The sequence below is a fragment of the Triticum dicoccoides genome, chromosome 1B, assembly GCF_002162155.2.
Source record: "Triticum dicoccoides isolate Atlit2015 ecotype Zavitan chromosome 1B, WEW_v2.0, whole genome shotgun sequence".
NCBI lineage: Eukaryota > Viridiplantae > Streptophyta > Magnoliopsida > Poales > Poaceae > Triticum > Triticum dicoccoides.
In genome coordinates, this window is record NC_041381.1 from 15164449 (window position 1) to 15187644 (window position 23196).

Consider the following 23196-nt stretch of genomic DNA (forward strand, 5'->3'; position numbering starts at 1 on the left):
GCGAATCGGACGCGGTGCCTGCATGGGTCCCCACAGCGACCGACTGTGGATGCGGGTCGGACCCCACATCGTTTGTTTCCGGGCGTGGGCCCACGACGGCGGATTCAACACGCGCTGATTCGCTTCATGCGCTGCAAAGATTCGCCTCGGATCAGGAGCCTGAGCCGGCCGGTCTGCTGCATGGATCCGCCTCGGATCACGTGATGGCTGGATCTTCTGCGGCAGCAGCTTCTCCTGTGCTGCCTACATCTTCTCCTCGGCAAACACGATCACGGTCAGGTATTGTCAAGGAAAAACAGTACAACGACGGTACAATAAGGTATGACAAAATCAAACATGCATTCCTTACCACCACCGGTGAACCACTAAATTTGGATGATGCTCTTGCTAATAAGAATTGGAAGGAAGCTATGGATAGTGAATATAATGCACTTATGAAAAATAAGACTTGGCACTTGGTTCCACCAAAGTATGGAAACAATGTTATTGATTGCAAATGGGTGTATAAGATCAAAAGAAAGTCTGATGGAAGCATAGACAGGTATAAGGCTAGACTAGTTGCCAAAGGATTTAAACAAAGGTTTGGAATTGATCATGAAGATACCTTCAGTCCTGTTATTAAGTCAACTACTATTCGCCTTGTCTTGTCTATTGTTGTTTCTAGAGGATGGAGTCTAAGACAGCTAGATGTTCAGAACACGTTTCTTCATGGTGTTCTTGAGGAAGAAGTGTTCATGCGGCAACCACCAGGTTATGAGAATCCTAGCACACCACAACACGTCTGTAAGTTGCATAATGCTTTGTATGGTTTGAAGCAGGCCCCAAGAGCCTGGTATTCCAGACTAAGTATGCAGTTGCAACGTCTTGGGTTCATACCATCCAAGGCAGATACCTCATTGTTCTTCTTTAGCAAAGGCAATGTCACTATGTTTGTGTTGGTTTATGTTGATGATATAATTGTTGCTAGTTCAAGTTCAGATGCCACTACTTGCTTGCTTAAAGATCTGAAGCTGGAATTTGCTCTTAAGGACTTGGGTGATCTTCACTATTTCCTTGGTATAGAGGTAAAACAAGTTAAAGATGGCATACTTCTCTCACAGGAAAAATATACAACTAAAATTCTCAAGAGAGTAGGGTTGGAAAATTGCAAGCTAGTTAACACACCAATTTCTACCTCTGAGAAGCTTTCAGTGGAAGGTGGAGAAGTTCTTGGACCAGAGGATGCAAAAAACTATAGGAGTGTTGTAGGTGCCTTGCAGTATTTAACACTCACCCATCCTGATATATCTTATTTAGTGAACAAGGTATGTCAATATTTACATGCACCTAGAACCACTCACTGGACTGCAGTCAAAAGAATTTTAAGGTATCTCAAGTTCTCAGAAGGTCTTGGTCTCAACATTACCAAGTCTTCTTCTATGCTTGTTACTGCATACTCTGATGCTGACTGGGCAGGGTGTGCTGATGATAGAAGATCTACAGGTGGTTTTGCTGTATTTCTGGGAACTAATCTTGTGTCATGGAGTGCAAGAAAACAGGCCACAGTGTCTAGGTCAAGCACAGAGGCTGAATATAAGGCCCTAGCTAATGCTACAGCTAAAGTGATGTGGATACAAACATTACTTTATGATCTTGGAGTTAAAACTCCACAGGCCAGCGAGATTATGGTGTGATAATATTGGTGCAACGTATCTCTCAGCAAATCATGTCTTTCATGCACGAACAAAACACATTGAAGTTGATTTCCATTTTGTCAGAGAAAGAGTAGCTCGAAAGCTTCTGAAGATTCGGTCTATTCCCACAGGAGATCAACTCACAGATGGTTTTACAAAACCTCTTACTGAAAGAAGGTTGAATGCTTTTAGTACAATCTTAACCTTGGCAAAGCTCCTTGAGGTTTAGATTGAGGGGGAGTGTTGGAATATACGTATAGTAGGAGTTGTATAGGGATAGAGTTTGTTTAAATTCTGTATTTCGTTCTATCCTTTCTTCTCCTTCTCGATCTCCTGTAACGACCGACCTGGTCGATCTCCTGATCGTTCCATCGATCTCCTCCTGTAACTTGTATGCCAAGGCTTTTCCCAACATATACATGCGGCCCGAGACAAAGGGTTCTACGCTTCCCAAATACTTTTACAGCGACCACTCGTGGGGTGTGAGGGAAAGGTGATGGATCGATGGCTGGAACACTCTGAATATTCAGTGAAACATGATGAAACACGGTAAACCAGGGGATGCTTTGGGGAATTTTCTTAGGGTTTTGGCCATCAACCAACAGAGGTGCGAGCTTGAGCCAGACAGACGGAAGACGGCGGCTAGCATTTCACCCTTTACGAAACGAGATGCGCAAGTCTCCACAAATCACAGGCTTCATAGCCATTACAATCCAATGGAAAAGCAAAACAGAAAGAAAGGGAGCAGGTGAGAGTGTCGGAAAAAGGAACATCGACATGGAGCGCCCTGTAGCCGTTCGAACGAAGATCCACGTCGACAACCAGCTCCTGCTGTATGAAGGATGGACGGCTGAATTTAAATTACTGACAAAGCCGTATGCTGCCTGTTAACTAAAAGGGGCTCATGCGAACCAAAGATTTGTTTTTTATAGGGTCAAATTCTTGGTTGGCAATGGGATGCCAACAAGATTTTGCGAGGATACATGGTTAGGGGGACGTCACTAGCCATATAATACACCACCTTATATAATATTGTGCAACGTAAGGAGGATTACATGGGCACAGTATTTTAATTGATACCCTTGAATATTCAGTTCAAACAATCGTTAGTTCGGGACCGTTGGAATGCGTGGATACACTGAAGGAAATATGCCCTAGAGGCAATAATAAAGTTATTATTTATTTCCTCATATCATGATAAATGTTTATTATTCATGCTAGAATTGTATTAACCGGAAACATGATACATGTGTGAATACATAGACAAACATAGTGTCACTAGTATGCCTCTACTTGACTAGCTCATTGATCAAAGATGGTTATTTTTCCTAACCATAGACATGTGTTGTCATTTGATTAATGGGATCACATCATTAGGAGAATGATGTGATTGACTTGACCCATTCCGTTAGCTTAGCACTTGATCGTTTAGTATGTTGCTATTGCTTTCTTCATGACTTATACAAAGTTCCTACAACTATGAGATTGTGCAACTCCCGTTTACCGGAGGAACACTTTGTGTGCTATCAAACATCACAACGTAACTGGGTGATTATAAAGGTGCTCTACAGGTGTCTCCAAAGGTACATGTTGAGTTGGCATAATTCGAGATTAGGTTTTGTCACTCCGATTGTCGGAGAGGTATCTCTGGGCCCTCTCGGTAATACTCATCACTTAAGCCTTGCAAGCATTGTAACTAATGAGTTAATTACGAAATGATGTATTACGGAACGAGTAAAGAGACTTGCCGGTAACGAGATTGAACTAGGTATTGGATACCGACGGTCGAATCTCGGGCAAGTAACATACCGATGACAAAGGGAACAACGTATGTTGTTATGCGGTTTGACCGATAAAGATCTTCGTAGAATATGTAGGAACCAATATGAACATCCAGGTTCCATTATTGGTTATTGACCAAGAATAGTTCTAGGTCATGTCTACATAGTTCTCGAACCCGTAGGGTCTGCACGCTTAACGTTACGATGATAGTTTTATTATGAGTTTATAAGTTTTGATGTACCGAAGTTTGTTCGGAGTCCCGGATGTGATCACGGACATGACGAGGAGTCTCGAAATGGTCGAGACATAAAGATTGATATATTGGACGACTATATTCGGACACCGGAAGTGTTCCGGGTGATTTCGGAGAAAACCAGAGTGCCGGAGGGTTACCGGAACCCCCCCGGGAGAGTTAATGGGCCACACGGGCCTTAGTGGAAAAGAGAGAGGGGTGGCCAGGGTGGGCCGCGTGCCCCCTCTCCCTCTGGTCCGAATTGGACTAGGAAGGGGGGCGGCACCCCCCTCTTTCCTTCCCCCTCTCCCCCTTCCTTTCCCCCTCCTAGTAGGACTAGGAAAGGGGGAGTCCTACTCCTACTAGGAGGAGGACTCCTCCTTGGCGCGCCCACAAGGGCCGGCCGGCCTCCCCCCTTGCTCCTTTATATACGGGGGCGGGGGGGCACCCTAGAGACACACAAGTTGATCTAAGGATCGTTCCTTGGCCGTGTGCGGTGCCCCCCTCCACCATATTCCACCTCGGTTATATCGTCACGGAGTTTAGGCGAAGCCCTGCGCCGGTAGAACATCATCATCGTCACCACGCCGTCGTGCTGACGGAACTCATCCCCGACGCTTTGCTGGATTGGAGCCCGGGGAACGTCATCGAGCTGGACGTGTGCTGAACACGGAGGTGCCGTACGTTCGGTGCTTGGATCGGTCGGATCGTGAAGACGTACGACTACATCAACCGTGTTGTCATAACGCTTCCGCTTAACGGTCTATGAGGGTACGTAGACAACACTCTCCCCTCTCGTTGCTATGCCATCACCATGATCTTGCGTGTGCGTAGGAATTTTTTTGAAACCCCATCAGTGGTATCAGCCTAGGTTTTATGCGTTGATGTTATTTGCACGAGTAGAACACAAGTGAGTTGTGGGCGATACAAGTCATACTGCTTACCAGCATGTCATACTTTGGTTCAGCGGTATTGTTGGATGAAGCGGCCCGGACCGACATTACGCGTACGCCTACGCGAGACTGGTTCTACCGACGTGCTTTGCACACAGGTGGCTGGCGGGTGTCAGTTTCTCCAAATTTAGTTGAACCGAGTGTGGCTACGCCCGGTCCTTGTGAAGGTTAAAACAACATTAACTTGACGAACTATCATTGTGGTTTTGATGCGTAGGTAAGAACAGTTCTTGCTAAGCCTGTAGCAGCCACATAAAACTTGCAACAACAAAGTAGAGGACGTCTAACTTGTTTTTGCAGGGCATGTTGTGATGTGATATGGTCAAGACGTGATGCTATATTTATTGTATGAGATGATCATGTTTTGTAACCGAAGTTATCAGCAACTGGCAGGAGCCATATGGTTGTCGCTTTATTGTATGAAATGCAAACGCCCTGTAATTGCTTTACTTTATCACTAAGCGGTAGCGATAGTCATAGAAGCAATAAATGGTGTAAACGACAACGATGCTACGATGGAGATCAAGGTGTCGCGCCGGTGACGATGGTGATCACGACGGTGCTTCGGAGATGGAGATCACAAGCACAAGATGATGATGGCCTTATCATATCACTTATATTGATTGCATGTGATGTTTATCCTTTATGCATCTTATCTTGCTTTGATTGACGGTAGCATTTTAAGATGATCTCTCACTAAAATTATCAAGAAGTGTTCTCCCTGAATATGCACCGTTGCCAAAGTTCGTCGTGCCCAGACACCACGTGATGATCGGGTGTGATAAGCTCTACGTCCATCTACAACGGGTGCAAGCCAGTTTTGCACACGCAGAATATTCAGGTTATACTTGACGAGCCTAGCATATGCAGATATGGCCTCGGAACACAAAGACCGAAAGGTCGAGCGTGAATCATATAGTAGATATGATCAACATAGTGATGTTCACCATTGAAAACTACTCCATCTCACGTGATGATCGGTTATGGTTTATTTGATTTGGATCACGTAATCACTTAGATGACTAAAGAGATATTTATCTAAGTGGGAGTTCTTAAGTAATATGATTAATTAAACTTAAATTTATCATGAACTTAGTACCTGATAGTATTTTTGCTTGTCTATGTTTGTTGTAGATAGATGGCTCGTGCTGTTGGTCCGTTGAATTTTCATGCGTTCCTTGAGAAAGCAAAGTTGAAAGATGATGGTAGCAATTACACTGACTGGATCTGTAACTTGAGGATTATCCTCATTGCTGCACAGAAGAATTACGTCCTGGAAGCACCGCTGGGTGCCAGGCCTGCTGTAGGAGCAACGCCAGATGTTGTGAACGTCTGGCGGAGCAAAGCTGATGACTACTCTATAGTTCAGTGTGCCATGCTTTACAGCTTAAAACCGGGTCTTCAACGACGTTTTGAACGTCATGGAGCATATGAGATGTTTCAGGAGTTGAAGTTAATATTTCAAGCAAATGCCCGGATTGAGAGATATGAAGTCTCCAATAAGTTCTACAGCTGCAAGATGGAGGAGAATAGTTCTGTCAGTGAACATATACTCAAAATGTCTGGGTATAATAATCACTTGATTCAACTGGGAGTTAATCTTCCAGATGATAGCGTCATTGACAAAATTCTCCAATCACTGCCACCAAACTACAAGAGCTTCATGATGAACTATAATATGCAAGGGATGAACAAGACAATTCCCGAGCTCTTCGCAATGCTAAAGGCTGCGGAGGTAGAAATCAAGAAGGAGCATCAAGTGTTGATGGTCAACAAGACCACTAGTTTCAAGAAAAAGGGCAAAGGGAAGAAGAAGGAGAACTTCAAGAAGAACAGCAAGCAAATTGCTGCTCAAGAGAAGAAACCCAAGTCTGGACCTAAGCCTAAAACTGAGTGCTTCTACTGCAATCAAACTGGTCACTCGAAGCGGAACTGCCCCAAGTATTTGGCGCATAAGAAGGACGGCAAAGTGAAGAAAGGTATATGTGATATACATGTTACTAATGTGTACCTAACTAGAGCTCGTAGTAGCACCTGGGTATTTGATACTGGTTCTGTTGCTAATATTTGTAACTCGAAATAGGGACTACGGAATAAGCGAGCACTGGCCAAGGACGAGGTGACGATGCGCGTGGGAAACGGTTCCAAAGTCGATGTGATCGCGGTCGGCACGCTACCTCTACATCTACCTTCAGGATTAGTTTTAGACCTGAATAATTGTTATTTGGTGCCAGCATTGAGCATGAACATTATATCTGGATCTTTTTTGATGCGAGACGGTTATTCATTTAAATCAGAGAATAATGGTTGTTCTATTTATATGAGTAATATCTTTTATGGGCATGCACCCTTGAAGAGTGGTCTATTTTTATTGAATCTTGATAGTAGTGATACACATATTCATAATGTCGAAGCCAAATGATGTAGAGTTGATAATGATAGTGCAACTTATTTGTGGCACTGCCGTTTAGGTCATATCGGTGTAAAGCGCATGAAGAAACTCCATATTGATGGACTTTTGGAATCACTTGATTATGAATCACTTGGTACTTGCAAATCGTGCCTCATGGGCAAGATGACTAAAACACCATTCACCGGTACTATGAAGAGAGCAACAGATTTGTTGGAAATCATACATACAGATGTATGTGGACCGATGAATATTGAAGCTCGTGGCGGATATCGTTATTTTCTCACCTTCACATATGATTGGAGCAGATATGGGTATATCTACTTAATGAAACACAAGTCTGAAACATTTGAAAAGTTCAAAGAATTTCAGAGTGAAGTGGAAAATCATCGTAACTAGAAAATTAAGTTTCTACGATCTGATCGTGGAGGAGAATATTTGAGTTACGAGTTTGGTTTACATTTGAAACAATGCAGAATAGTTTCGCAACTCATGCCACCTGGAACACCACAACGAAATGGTGTGTCCGAACGTTGTAATCGTACTTTACTAGATATGGTGCGATCTATGATGTCCCTTACTGATTTACCGCTATCGTTTTGGGGTTATGCTTTAGATACGGCTGCATTCACATTGAATAGGGCACCATTAAAACCCGTTGAGACGATGCCTTATGAACTGTGGTTTGGCAAGAAACCAAAGTTGTCGTTTCTTAAAGTTTGGGGCTGCGATGCTTATGTGAAGAAACTTCAACCAGATAAGCTCGAACCCAAATCGGAGAAATGTGTCTTCATAGGATACCCAAAAGAGACTGTTGGGTACACCTTCTATCACAGATCCGAAGGCAAGACATTCGTTGCTAAGAATGGATCCTTTCTAGAAATAGAGTTTCTCTCGAAAAAAATGAGTGGGAGGAAAGTAGAACTTGATGAGATAACTATGTCTGCTCCCTTATTGGAAAGTAGTTCATCATAAAAATCAGTTCATGTGACATCTACACCAATTAGTGAGGAAGATAATGATAATTGATCATGAAACTTCAGATAAAGTTTCTACTGAACCTCGTAGGTCTACCAGAATAAAATCTGCACCAGAGTGGTACGGTAATCCTATTCTGGAAGTCATGTTACTTGACCATGATGAACCTACGAACTATGAGGAAGCGATGATGAGCCCAGATTCCGCAAAATGGCTAGAAGCCATGAAATCTGAGATGGGATCCATGTATGAGAACAAAGTATGGACTTTAGTTGACTTGCCCGATGATCGGCAAGCCATTGAGAATAAATGGATCTTTAAGAAGAAGACTGACGCTGACGGTAATGTAACTGTCTATAAAGCTCGACTTGTTGTGAAAGGTTTTCGACAAGTTCAAGGGGTTGACTACGATGAGACTTTCTCACCCGTAGCGATGCTTAAGTCTGTCCAAATCATGTTAGCGATTGCCGCATTTTATGATTATGAAATTTGGCAGATGGATGTCAAAACTGCATTTCTGAATGGATTTCTGGAAGAAGAGTTGTATATGATGCAACTGAAAGGTTTTGTCGATCCTAAGGGAGCTAACAAAGTGTGCAAGCTCCAGCGATCAATCTATGAGTATTTGTGTGATCAGAATTCAGAAGAACGCATTTGAACAAGCAACCAACGGGTCGTGGCTTTTCTGTGGGATAAGGGTGCTCAAAATTTTCCATTTTGTTGGCAATATAATGCATGGTCCTTTTTGGAAAAAAATGGTGGTTAGAGAACAATGAAATTTGATCTGACCCTCGTAGTATTGACAGTTTGTTCATTTTGTTCACTAGTAGCTTGCACGTGCCATGCACGTATCCTGTAGCCAAAGCCATGTCATGTATATGCAATAAAGGCACCCCTCCCCACCCCATCCCATGTCAGGTGCACACCTCGCTCGACCGTCAGGGCTGCCTCTCTCCTTGCCTTCCCTTTGTCATAAATTTCCTCACCCCGCAGCACCACTCTCCTCTCCTGTCAGTATATGCGGATAAAACTCAACCTGTGCTAGCGCCCGCTGGGAGAGCTGTAGCCGAGAAGACAGATAATACAGACAATGCCATGGCCAACGGGCTAGGAGCAGTGCAAAATTCCGAAGGGCTTCAAATTTCAAAGGACTAATTCAGGAAAGATGTAGCGCATCCACATGCTTCGTAGTTGCCTACCTTCTATTAGTTTAGCCAAGGCTAACAAGTACTCTTTCAAAGAAGCCCATAGAAAAACAAATACAGCACAAAATGAGGGATTCGTCCCGCCGTTATGGCTGGACACAGTTAGACCTTACCGCTCTGTAGATTACCAGAGAACAAGAATCAAAATTGGCAGGGTTGCATAATACAGATACATAATTCCATCAGAAACTAACATTTATTGCGAGAGTGATCCTCTCAGGGAAATGTGCCAAGTCCAGCACCCATCCTTCAAAAATGATAAAGATGATCTGCTCCAGAAAGTTTGAGAAATGAAGCTCCTCAGAACTGTGATGTTGATTCTCTCCATTCAATATTTCCAAATATTTTATCTGATGGTTATGTGGATACAAATGAGGCTAAATGAACCAGCCGATTGGCGGACATAACAAAAGCCTACCATCGGAGGGAGTACTATTTAGCCAATACACTTTTCAAGCTTAGGAACCAATATTAATCACATACCACAGGCCAAGGCTTTACAACTCGAATACTATGGAAATGATGGTAGGAAAATCAGGATGATTGAGGACGATGTATGCTCTAGAATTGTTGTAACTATCATCGGAAGCCTGTACCAGAATCAGATATTGACTGTTAGAACTCAGTTTGGGTAGAAGTAAAACAAAAAAAATAACTATACAATTAATACATGGTTAGTTGGTCAATATCCTTCCAGAACATTAATTTGAATTGTGTGAATGCATATTATGACCTGCAATAGAAAGACAGAGATCATCCACCACAGATATACTCCCTCCGTCCGAAAATACTTGTCATCAAAATGAACAAAAAGAGATGTATCTCGAACTAAAATAAATTTAGATACATCCTCTTTTATTTATTTTGATGACAAGTATTTTCGGACAGAGGGAGTACATCCATTCATCAGGATAAATTGTTTGTTTTTTCTTTGAAGAGAAACAGTAGCATATACATTCACCTGGATTTATTTGTGTCTCAATACATGACATGGAGTAGCACACAGAAACTTGGTCAGCGTGCTGATGGCAGTTTGGTCCAGATGGAGCCCGCGTGTCCTCATCCACGAAGATTGGCCGCCTGAACCCATGAAGAGGCTCAGGTATTCAGAAGTTCAGAACTAAATTGGGCAGCTACACAGGTCAAACAAGATGCTGACAAGATTACTTACCCATCGGTCAGATAGACTTGGAAATCCATCACCGAGGTGGCGTTAGAGAGCTCTTGAAAAGATGGGGTTCCGCCGGACTTGTGATTCTCGGGATCTAGGCGTTTTTGCATTTAGGAATGACTTCTTACAACTATATAGACTTTGGGAATTCGGATTCATCCGGGAAAAAATCAGGGCCAAATAAGGCCGTCTACTAGGGTTTACGGTCCCCGCAAGTTTGGATTGGAAAACATCGTTTTCCCGCCCCTTTTTTCCCGCCCGGGGGTAATCTCCTACGTGTGTTTCCTATTAGTATTGATTTCGCATCATGGACATCTCGTAACCATTGGATCACCGTCATCATCATCATCATCGTCGTCGTCGCCGCCGTCGTCATCATCATCATCATCATCATGTGTTAGAGAAGTTATGAACTACGGCATGTCAATTCCCCGTTTCGTTGATTGGCGAATAAGCAAACCCCCTCCCCCTTCCGACGTTCTGCGCCGAGACTCCCGCCTTGGACAGTTTATTTCTCTCATTTATATACGGGACTACCCCAAATTGTTTCACTGTCAATCCTAAATATCATTCATGGTTCACTCTTTTATTTTCATTTTTTGAGAAACTTTGGTTACGGAGGACTGCATGCATGCGATCATGGCCTTGGACGGAAGATCGCCTCGGGTGGGACCCCACGGCTCGGGCATACTGTCTCCGATCGGGCCGATTCCGGATCCATTGTAAAGTACTCGGGGAGCCAAGGACCGTGGAAGCGTACGCCGGGACGACCGCACACTAAGGCCGCATATTGCGTCATGCCAAACAATGAAATACCCGCTCGTCACGCGAGACGGAGAACGGTCCACACGGGCCTACAGAGCTTTGAAAGGGCCCCTTCTTCACGAGAGAATTAATTCGCAGACGTAGGGTCCACCCCTCCATGAGGTTTGGGACGCTTCCGAGGAATTTAAAAAAATATATGTTGTGGCACCGGCTACTGACGCACCCATGCTTGCCAATGTTTGCATGCACAGGATCCCACGTGTGGTCCCGACGTCCTTTGCTCTACCGGTTGCCCTAGGATCCTTCCATACCGTGCTCGGGAGTCCACCACGTGGGACCGAAGATTTGGGGGCTTTCCCGCCCAAACTTGGCTTCACGCGGCCCGGGTTAGCGTGCCTTCATTTTCCCGCCCAAATTCCGGCGCGGGCGTACTTTCCCGGTGCCCGCGGTTGACATTTTGGCCCGGAGATTTCATGGGTCATTTGCTTTTTGCGAGAGGCGTGGAGGCGGTGGCACAGGGCGGCGCGGTAGGCCAAATATCACCAATTTTTAGAAAAGGAGGATGACCCCGGCCTCTGCATCTCGGATATGGATACGACCACTTTATTGATTATTCTCGAGGACCTTACAAAGCATTATAACAATGTGCCTGAATTCACCATCTGTTAACTTTACACCAATATGACCTAAACGGCAGTGCTACAAATAAGTTGCACTATCATTATTAACTTTACATCTTTTGGTTTCAATATTATGAATATGTGTATCACTAAAATCGAGATCCAATGAACCATTTTCATTGGGTGTGTAACCATATAAGGTTTTATTCATGTAAACAGAACAACAGTTTATTCTCTTACTTAAATGAATAACCGTATTGCAATAAACACAATCAAATCATATTCATACTCAACGCAAACGCTAAATAACATTTATTTAGGTTTAACACTTATCCCGAAAGTTTAGGAAGTGTGCGATGATGATCATATCAATCTTGAAACTACTTTCAACATACATCGTCACTTCACTCTTAACTAGTTTCTTTTTATTCTGCAACTCCCGTTTCGAGTTACTACTCTTAGCAACTGAACCAGTACCAAATACCGAGGGGTTGCTATAAACACTAGTAAAGTGCACATCAATAACATGTATATCAAATATACCTTTGTTCACTTTGCCATCCTTCTTATCCGCCAAATACTTGGGATAGTTCTGCTTCCAGTGACCAGTCCCTTTTGCAGTAGAAGCACTTAGTCTCAGGCTTAGGTCCAGACTTTGGGCTTCTTCACTTGAGCAGCAACTTGCTTGCCATTCTTCTTGAAGTTCCCTTCTATCCCTTTGCCCTTTTCTTGAAACTAGTGGTCTTGTTAACCATCAACACTTGATGCTCTTTCTTGATTTCTACCTTCGTTGATTTCAACATCACGAAGAGCTCGGGAATCATTTTCGTTATCCCTTGCATACTATAGTTCATCACGAAGTTCTACTAACTTGGTGATGGTGACTAGGGAACTCTGTCAATCACTATCTTATCTGGAAGATTAACTCCCACTTGATTCAAGCGATTGTAGTACCTAGATTATCTGAGCACTTGCTCACTAGTTGAGCGATTCTCCTCCATCTTTTAGCTATAGAACTTGTTGAAGACTTCATATCTCTCAACTCGGGTATTTGCTTGAAATATTAACTTCAATTCCTGGAACATCTCATATGGTCCATGACGTTCAAAACGTCTTTGAAGTCCCGATTCTAAGCCGTTAAGCATGGTGCACTAAACTATCAAGTAGTCATCATATTGAGCTAGCCAAACGTTCATAACGTCTACATCTGCTCTTGCAATAGGTCTGTCACCTAGCGGTGCATCAAGAACATAATTCTTCTGTGCAGCAATGAGGATTAACCTCAGATCACGGATCAAATCCGCGACATTGCTACTAACATTTTTCAACACAGTTTTCTCTAGGAACATATCAAAATAAACATATGAAACCAACAACGCGAGCTATTGATCTATAACATAATTTGCAAAATACTACCAGTACTAAGTTCATGATAAATTTAAGTTCACTTAATCATATTACTTAAGAACTCCCACTTAGACAGACATCTCTCTAGTCATCTAAGTGATCACGTGATCCAAATCAACTAAACCATGTCCGATCATCATGTGAGATGGAGTAGTTTCAATGGTGAACATCACTATGTTGATCATATCTACTATATGATTCACGCTCGACCTTTCAGTCTCCGTGTTCCGAGGCCATATCTGTATATGCTAGGCTCGTCAAGTATAACCTGAGTATTCCGCGTGTGCAACTGTTTTGCACCCGTTGTATTTGAACGTAGAGCCTATCACACCCGATCATCACGTGGTGTCTCAGCACGAAGAACTTTCGCAACGGTGCATACTCAGGGAGAACACTTCTTGATAATTAGTGAGAGATCATCTTAAAATGCTACCGTCAATCAAAGCAAGATAAGATGCATAAAGGATAAACATCACATGCAATCAATATAAGTGATATGATATGGCCATAATCATCTTGTGCTTGTGATCTCCATCTTCGAAGCACCGTCATGATCACCATCGTCACCGGCGTGACACCTTGATCTCCATCGTAGCATCGTTGTCGTTACGCCATCTATTGCTTCTACGACTATCGCTACCGCTTAGTGATAAAGTAAAGCAATTACAGGGCGTTTGCATTTCATACAATAAAGCGACAACCATATGGCTCCTGCCAGTTGCCGATAACTTCGGTTACAAAACATGATCATCTCATACAATAAAATATAGCATCATGTCTTGGCCATATCACAACATGCCCTGCAAAAACAAGTTAGACGTCCTCTACTTTGTTGTTGCAAATTTTACGTGGCTGCTACGGGCTTAAGCAAGAACCAATCTCACATACGCATCAAAAACCACAACGATAGTTTGTCAAATAGACTCCGTTTTAACCTTCACAAGGACCGGGCGTAGCCACACTCGGTTCAACTAAAGTGAGAGAGACAGACACCCGTCAGCCACCTTTAAGCACGAGTGCTCGTAACGGTGAAACCAGTCTCGCGTAAGCGTACGCGTAATGTCGGTCCGGGCCGCTTCATCTCACAATACCGCTGAACCAAAGTATGACATGCTGGTAAGCAGTATGACTTATATCGTCCACAACTCACTTGTGTTCTACTCGTGCATATAACATCAACGCATAAAACCTAGGCTCGGATGCCACTGTTGGGGAACGTAGTAATTTCAAAAAATTTCCTACGCACACGCAAGATCATGGTGATGATATAGCAACGAGGAGAGAGTGTTGTCTACGTACCCTCGTAGACCGAAGCGGAAGCGTTGACGCAACGTAGAGGAAGTAGTCGTACGTCCTCCGGTTCAACCGATCCAAGTACCGTTACTCCGGCACCTCCGAGTTCTTGACACGCGTACAGCTCGATGACGCACCCTCGATCTCCGATCCAGCAGAGGCGCCGAGGGGGAGTTCCGTCAGCACGACGGCGTGGTGACGATCTTGATGTTCTCCTGTTGCAGGGCTTCGCCTAAGCACCGCTACAATATGACCGAGGTGTAATATCGTGGAGGGGGGCACCGCACACGGCTAAGGAACGATCAATGATCAACTTGTGTGTTCTAGGGTGCCCCCTACCCCCGTATATAAAGGAGGGAGGGAGGAGGTGGCCGGCCCTAGGGGGGGGCGCGCCATGAGGAGGGGGAAACCTACTCCAAGTAGGTTTCCCTCTCTTTTCCTTATCTTATTTGGAGGGGGAAGGAAAGAGTACTAGTATTAGGAAGTAGTACTAGTAGTAGTAATAGGAAGAGAGGGAGGGAGAAAGGAAAGGGGGGGGGGGGCGGCCCCCTCCCCAATTCGGATTAGGCTTGGGGGGCGCGCCCCCCTCCCTCTCTCCTTCTCTCTTCCTCCTACATGGGCCCAATAAGGCCCATATACCTCCCGGGGGGTTCCGGTAATCTCCCGGGGCTCCAAACTTCTCCGGAACCTTTCCGGTGTCCAAATATATCCGTCCAATATATCAATCTTTATGTCTCGACCATTTCGAGACTCCTCGTCATGTCCGTAATCATATCCGAGACTCCGAACAACCTTCGGTACATCAAAATACATAAACTCATAATATAACTGTCATCGAAACCTTAAGCGTGCGGACCCTACGGTTCGAGAACGATGTAGACATGACTGAGACACATCTCTGGTCAATAACCAATAGCGGGACCTGGATGCCCATATTGGTTCCTACATATTCTACGAAGATCTTTATCGGTCAAACCGCATAACAACATACGTTGTTCCCTTTGTCATCGGTATGTTACTTGTCCGAGATTCGATCGTCGGTATCCAATACCTAGTTCAATCTCGTTATCGACAAGTCTCTTTACTCGTTCTGTAATACTTCATCTTATAACTAACTCATTAGTTACATGCTTGCAAGGCTTAGGTGATGAGCATTGCCGAGAGGGCCCAGAGATACCTCTCCGACAATCGGAGTGACAAAACCTAATCTCGAATTATGCTAACTCAACATGTACCTTCGGAGACACCTGTAGTACTCTTTTATAATCACCCAGTTACGTTGTGACGTTTGGTAGTACCCAAAGTGTTCCTCCGGTAAACGGGAGTTACACAATTCTCATAGTTACAGGAACATGTATAAGTCATGAAGGAAGCAATAGCAGAATACTAAACGATCAAGTGCTAAGCTAACGGGATGGGTCATGTCAATCACCTCATTCTCCTAATGATGTGATCCCATTAATCAAATGACAACACATGTCAATGGTTAGGAAACATAACCGTCTTTGATTAATGAGCTAGTCAAGTAGAGGCATACTAGTGACTATATGTTTGTCTATGTATTCACACATGTACCATGTTTCCGGTTAATACAATTCTAGCATGAATAATAAACATTTATCATGAAATAAGGAAATAAATAATAACTTTATTATTGCCTCTAGGGCATATTTCCTTCAGTCTCCCACTTGCACTAGAGTCAATAATCTAGTCCACATCACCATGTGATTTAACACAAATTTTCATATCTGTATATGATTAACACCCATAGTTCACATCATCATGTGACCAACACCCAAAGGGTTTACTAGAGTCAATAATCTAGTTCACATCGCTATGTGATTATCACCCAAAGAGTACTAAGGTGTGATCATGTTTTGCTCGTGAGAGAAGCTTAGTCAACGGGTCTGTCACATTCAGAGCCGTATGTATTTTGCAAATATGTTATGTCCACAATGCTCTGCACGGAGCTACTCTAGCTAATTGCTCCCACTTTTAATATGTATTCAGGTTGAGACTTAGAGTCATCTGGATCAGTGTAAAAGTTTGCACTGATGTAACTTTTACAATAAACTCTTTTATCACCTCCATAATCGAGAAACATCTCCTTAGTCCTTACTAAGGATATTCTTGACCAATGTCCAGTGATCTACTCCTAGATCACTATTGTACTCCCCTGCCAAATTCAGAGCAAGGTATACAATAGGTCTGGTACATAGCATACTTTATAGAACCTATGACTGAGGCATAGGGAATGACTTTTCATTCTCTTTCTATTTTCTCCTGTGGTCGGGATTTGAGTCTTACTCAATACCTTTGCAACACAGGTAAGAACTCTTTCTTTGACTGTTCCATTTTGAACTATTTCAAAATCTTGCCAAGGTATGTACTCATTGAAAATCTTATCAAGCGTCTTGATCTATCTCAATAGATCTTGATGCTCAATATGTAAGTAGCTTTTACTGAGGTCTTTTCTTTTTAAAGAACTCCTTTAAAATACTCCTTCATGCTTTGCAGAAAAATTCTACATCATTTCTGATCAACAATATGTCACTCACATATACTAATCAGACAGGCTGTAGTGCTCCCACTCACTTTATTGTAAATACAGGCTTCATCGTAAGTCCATATAAAACTATATGCTTTGATCAATTTATCAAAGCGTATATTCTAACTCCGAGATGCTTGCACCAGTCCATAGATGGATCGCAGGAGCTTGCACATTTTTTTAGCACCTTTAGGATTGACAAAACCTTTTTTTTGGTTGTATCATATACAACTCTTCTTTAGTAAATCCATTAAGGAATGCAGTTTTTGACATCCATTTGCCAGATTTCATAAAATGTGGCAATTGCTAACATGATTCAGACAGACTTAAGCATTGATACGAGTGACAAAATCTCATCGTATTCAACCCCTTGAACTTGTTGAAAAACCTTTTGCAACAAGTCGAGCTTAGTGGATAGTAACACTACTATCAGTGTCCGTCTTCCTCTTGAAAATCCATTTATTTAACATGGCTTGCTGATCATCGAGCAAGTCAATCAAAGTCCATACTTTGTTTTCATACATGGATCATATCTCAGATTTTATGGCTTTAAGCCATTTCGCGGAATCTGGGCTCATCATCGCTTCCTCATAGTTCGTAGGTTTATCATGGTCTAGTAACATGACTTTCAGAATAGAATTACCGTACCACACTGGTGCGGACCGTACTTTGGAAGACCTACGAGGTTCTGTAGTAACTTGATCTGAAGTTTCATGATCATCATCATTAGCTTCCTCACTAATTGGTGTAGGAATCACTGGAACTGATTTCAGTGATGAACTATTTTCCAATTCGGGAGAAGGTACAAATTACCTTATCAAGCTCTACTTTCCTCCCACTCACTTCTTTTGAGAGAAACTCCTTCTCTAGAAAGGATCTATTATCAGCAACAAATTTGCCTTCGGATCTGTGATAGAAGGTGTACCCAACAATTTCCTTTGGGTATTCTATGAAGACGCACTTCTCCGATTTGGGTTCGAGCTTATCAAGTTGAAAAACCCTTTTTCATATAAGCATTGCAACTCCAAACTTTAAGAAACAACAGCTTAGGTTTACTGCTAAACCATAGTTCATGCGGTGTCGTCTCAACGGATTTAGATGGTGCCCTATTTTAAACGTGAATGCAGCTGTCTCTAATGCATAACCCCAAAACAACAATGGTAAATCAGCAAGAAACATCATAGATCGCACCATATCCAATAAAGTACGATTACGATGTTCGGACACACCATAATGTTGTGGTGTTCCGTTGGCGTGAACTGTGAAACTATTTCACATTGTTTTAGTTGAAGACCAAACTCGTAACTCAAATATTCGTCTCCGCGATCAGACCGCAGAAACTTTATTTTCTTGTTACGATGATTTTTTTTAATTCACTCTGAAATTCTTTGAACCTTTCAACTATTTCAGACTTATGTTTCATCAAGTAGATATACCCATATCTGCTCAAATCATCTTGTGAAGGTCAGAAAATAACGATACTTGCCACGAGCATCAACACTCATTGGATCGCATACATCGGTATGTATTATTTCCAATAAGTTAGTAGCTCGTTCCATTGTTCCGGAGAACGGTGTTTTAGTCATCTTGCCCAAAAGGCATGGTTCGCAAGTACCAAGTGATTCATAATCAAGTGGTTCCAAAAGTCCATCAGTATGGAGTTTCTTCATGCGCTTTACACCAATATGACCTAAACGGCAGTGCTACAAATAAGTTGCACTATCATTATTAACTTTACATCTTTTGGTTTCAATATTATGAATATGTGTATCACTAAAATCGAGATCCAATGAACCATTTTCATTGGGTGTGTAACCATATAAGGTTTTATTCATGTAAACAGAACAACAGTTTATTCTCTTACTTAAATGAATAACCGTATTGCAATAAACACAATCAAATCATATTCATGCTCAACGCAAACGCTAAATAACATTTATTTAGGTTTAACACTTATCCCGAAAGTTTAGGGAGTGTGCGATGATGATCATATCAATCTTGAAACTACTTTCAACATACATCGTCACTTCACTCTTAACTAGTTTCTTTTTATTCTGCAACTCCCGTTTCGAGTTACTACTCTTAGCAACTGAACCAGTACCAAATACCGAGGGGTTGCTATAAACACTAGTAAAGTGCACATCAATAACATGTATATCAAATATACCTTTGTTCACTTTGCCATCCTTCTTATCCGCCAAATACTTGGGGTAGTTCTGCTTCCAGTGACCAGTCCCTTTTGCAGTAGAAGCACTTAGTCTCAGGCTTAGGTCCAGACTTTGGGCTTCTTCACTTGAGCAGCAACTTGCTTGCCGTTCTTCTTGAAGTTCCCTTCTATCCCTTTGCCCTTTTCTTGAAACTAGTGGTCTTGTTAACCATCAACACTTGATGCTCTTTCTTGATTTCTACCTTCGTTGATTTCAACATCACGAAGAGCTCAGGAATCATTTTCGTTATCCCTTGCATACTATAGTTCATCACGAAGTTCTACTAACTTGGTGATGGTGACTAGAGAACTCGGTCAATCACTATCTTATCTGGAAGATTAACTCCCACTTGATTCAAGCGATTGTAGTACCTAGATTATCTGAGCACTTGCTCACTAGTTGAGCGATTCTCCTCCATCTTTTAGCTATAGAACTTGTTGAAGACTTCATATCTCTCAACTCGGGTATTTGCTTGAAATATTAACTTCAATTCCTGGAACATCTCATATGGTCCATGACGTTCAAAACGTCTTTGAAGTCCCGATTCTAAGCCGTTAAGCATGATGCACTAAACTATCAAGTAGTCATCATATTGAGCTAGCCAAACGTTCATAACGTCTACATCTGCTCTTGCAATAGGTCTGTCACCTAGCGGTGCATCAAGGACATAATTCTTCTGTGCAGCAATGAGGATTAACCTCAGATCACGGATCAAATCCGCGACATTGCTACTAACATTTTTCAACACAGTTTTCTCTAGGAACATATCAAAATAAACATATGAAAGCAACAATGCGAGCTATTGATCTATAACATAATTTGCAAAATACTACCAGTACTAAGTTCATGATAAATTTAAGTTCAATTAATCATATTACTTAAGAACTCCCACTTAGACAGACATCTCTCTAGTCATCTAAGTGATCACGTGATCCAAATCAATTAAACCATGTCCGATCATCACGTGAGATGGAGTAGTTTCAATGGTGAACATCGCTATGTTGATCATATCTACTATATGATTCACGCTCGACCTTTCGGTCTCCGTGTTCCGAGGCCATATCTGTATATGCTAGGCTCGTCAAGTATAACCTGAGTATTCCGCGTGTGCAACAGTTTTGCACCCGTTGTATTTGAACGTAGAGCCTATCACACCCGATCATCACGTGGTGTCTCAGCACGAAGAACTTTCACAACGGTGCATACTCAGGGAGAACACTTCTTGATAATTAGTGAGAGATCATCTTAAAATGCTACCGTCAATCAAAGTAAGATAAGATGCATAAAGGATAAACATCACATGCAATCAATATAAGTGATATGATATGGCCATCATCATCTTGTGCTTGTGATCTCCATCTTCGAAGCACCATCATGATCACCATCGTCACCGGCGCGACACCTTGATCTCCATCGTAGCATCGTTGTCGTTACGCCATCTATTGCTTCTACGACTATCGCTACCGCTTAGTGATAAAGTAAAGCAATTACAGGGCGTTTGCATTTCATACAATAAAGCGACAACCATATGGCTCCTGCCAGTTGCCGATAACTTCGGTTACAAAACATGATCATCTCATACAATAAAATATAGCATCATGTCTTGGCCATATCACAACATGCCCTGCAAAAACAAGTTAGACGTCCTCTACTTTGTTGTTGCAAATTTTACGTGGCTGCTACGGGCTTAAGCAAAAACCAATCTCACCTACGCATCAAAAACCACAATGATAGTTTGTCAAATAGACTCCGTTTTAACCTTCACAAGGACCGGGCGTAGCCACACTCGGTTCAACTAAAGTGAGAGAGACAGACACCCGTCAGCCACCTTTAAGCACGAGTGCTCGTAACGGTGAAACCAGTCTCGCGTAAGCGTACGCGTAATGTCGGTCCGGGCCGCTTCATCTCACAATACCGCTGAACCAAAGTATGACATGCTGGTAGGCAGTATGACTTATATCGTCCACAACTCACTTGTGTTCTACTCGTGCATATAACATCAACGCATAAAACCTAGGCTCGGATGCCACTGTTGGGGAACGTAGTAATTTCAAAAAATTTCCTATGCACACGCAAGATCATGGTGATGATATAGCAACGAGGGGAGAGTGTTGTCTACGTACCCTCGTAGACCGAAGCGGAAGCGTTGGCGCAACGTAGAGGAAGTAGTCGTACGTCCTCCGGTTCAACCGATCCAAGTACCGTTACTCCGGCACCTCCGAGTTCTTGACACGCGTACAGCTCGATGACGCACCCTCGATCTCCGATCCAGCAGAGGCGCCGAGGGGGAGTTCCGTCAGCACGACGGCGTGGTGACGATCTTGATGTTCTCCTGTTGCAGGGCTTCGCCTAAGCACCGCTACAATATGACCGAGGTGTAATATCGTGGAGGGGGGCACCGCACACGGCTAAGGAACGATCAATGATCAACTTGGGTGTTCTAGGGTGCCCCCCTACCCCCGTATATAAAGGAGGGAGGGAGGAGGTGGCCGGCCCTAGGGGGGGCGCGCCATGAGGAGGGGGAAACCTACTCCAAGTAGGTTTCCCTCTCTTTTCCTTATCTTATTTGGAGGGGGAAGGAAAGAGTACTAGTATTAGGAAGTAGTACTAGTAGTAGTAATAGGAAGAGAGGGAAGGAGAAAGGAAAGGGGGGGGGGCGGCCCCCCTCCCCAATTCGGATTGGGCTTGGGGGGGCGCGCCCCCCTCCCTTGCTCCTTCTCTCTTCCTCCTACATGGGCCCAATAAGGCCCATATACCTCCCGGGGAGTTCCGGTAATCTCCCGGGGCTCCAAACTTCTCCGGAACTTTTTCGGTGTCCAAATATATCCGTCCAATATATCAATCTTTATGTCTCGACCATTTCGAGACTCCTCGTCATGTCCGTAATCATATCCGGGACTCCGAACAACCTTCGGTACATCAAAGTACATAAACTCATAATATAACTGTCATCGAAACCTTAAGCGTGCGGACCCTACGGTTCGAGAATGATGTAGACATGACTGAGACACATCTCTGGTCAATAACCAATAGCGGGACCTGGATGCCCATATTGGTTGCTACATATTCTACGAAGATCTTTATCGGTCAAACCGCATAACAACATACGTTGTTCCCTTTGTCATTGGTATGTTACTTGTCCGAGATTCGATCGTCGGTATCCAATACCTAGTTCAATCTCGTTATCGACAAGTCTCTTTACTCGTTCTGTAATACTTCATCTTATAACTAACTCATTAGTTACATGCTTGCAAGGCTTAGGTGATGAGCATTGCCGAGAGGGCCCAGAGATACCTCTCCGACAATCGGAGTGACAAAACCTAATCTCGAATTATGCTAACTCAACATGTACCTTCGGAGACACCTGTAGTACTCCTTTATAATCACCCAGTTACGTTGTGACGTTTGGTAGTACCCAAAGTGTTCCTCCGGTAAACGGGAGTTACACAATTCTCATAGTTACAGGAACATGTATAAGTCATGAAGGAAGCAATAGCAGAATACTAAACGATCAAGTGCTAAGCTAACGGGATGGGTCATGTCAATCACCTCATTCTCCTAATGATGTGATCCCATTAATCAAATGACAACACATGTCAATGGTTAGGAAACATAACCATCTTTGATTAATGAGCTAGTCAAGTAGAGGCATACTAGTGACTATATGTTTGTCTATGTATTCACACATGTATCATGTTTCCGGTTAATACAATTCTAGCATGAATAATAAACATTTATCATGAAATAAGAAAATAAATAATAACTTTATTATTGCCTCTAGAGCATATTTCCTTCACCATCTTGGCAACATATGCCGCTACTCCTATTCAAAATGATGAAGGGGTGCTAGCTGGGCCACTACCCAAACCACTCACCTAAGCCTAACATAAAAAGCCGGAAGCCGAAACTCATTCGGAGGCCCCAGCCGAGCCACATACCGGGTCTGGGGCAC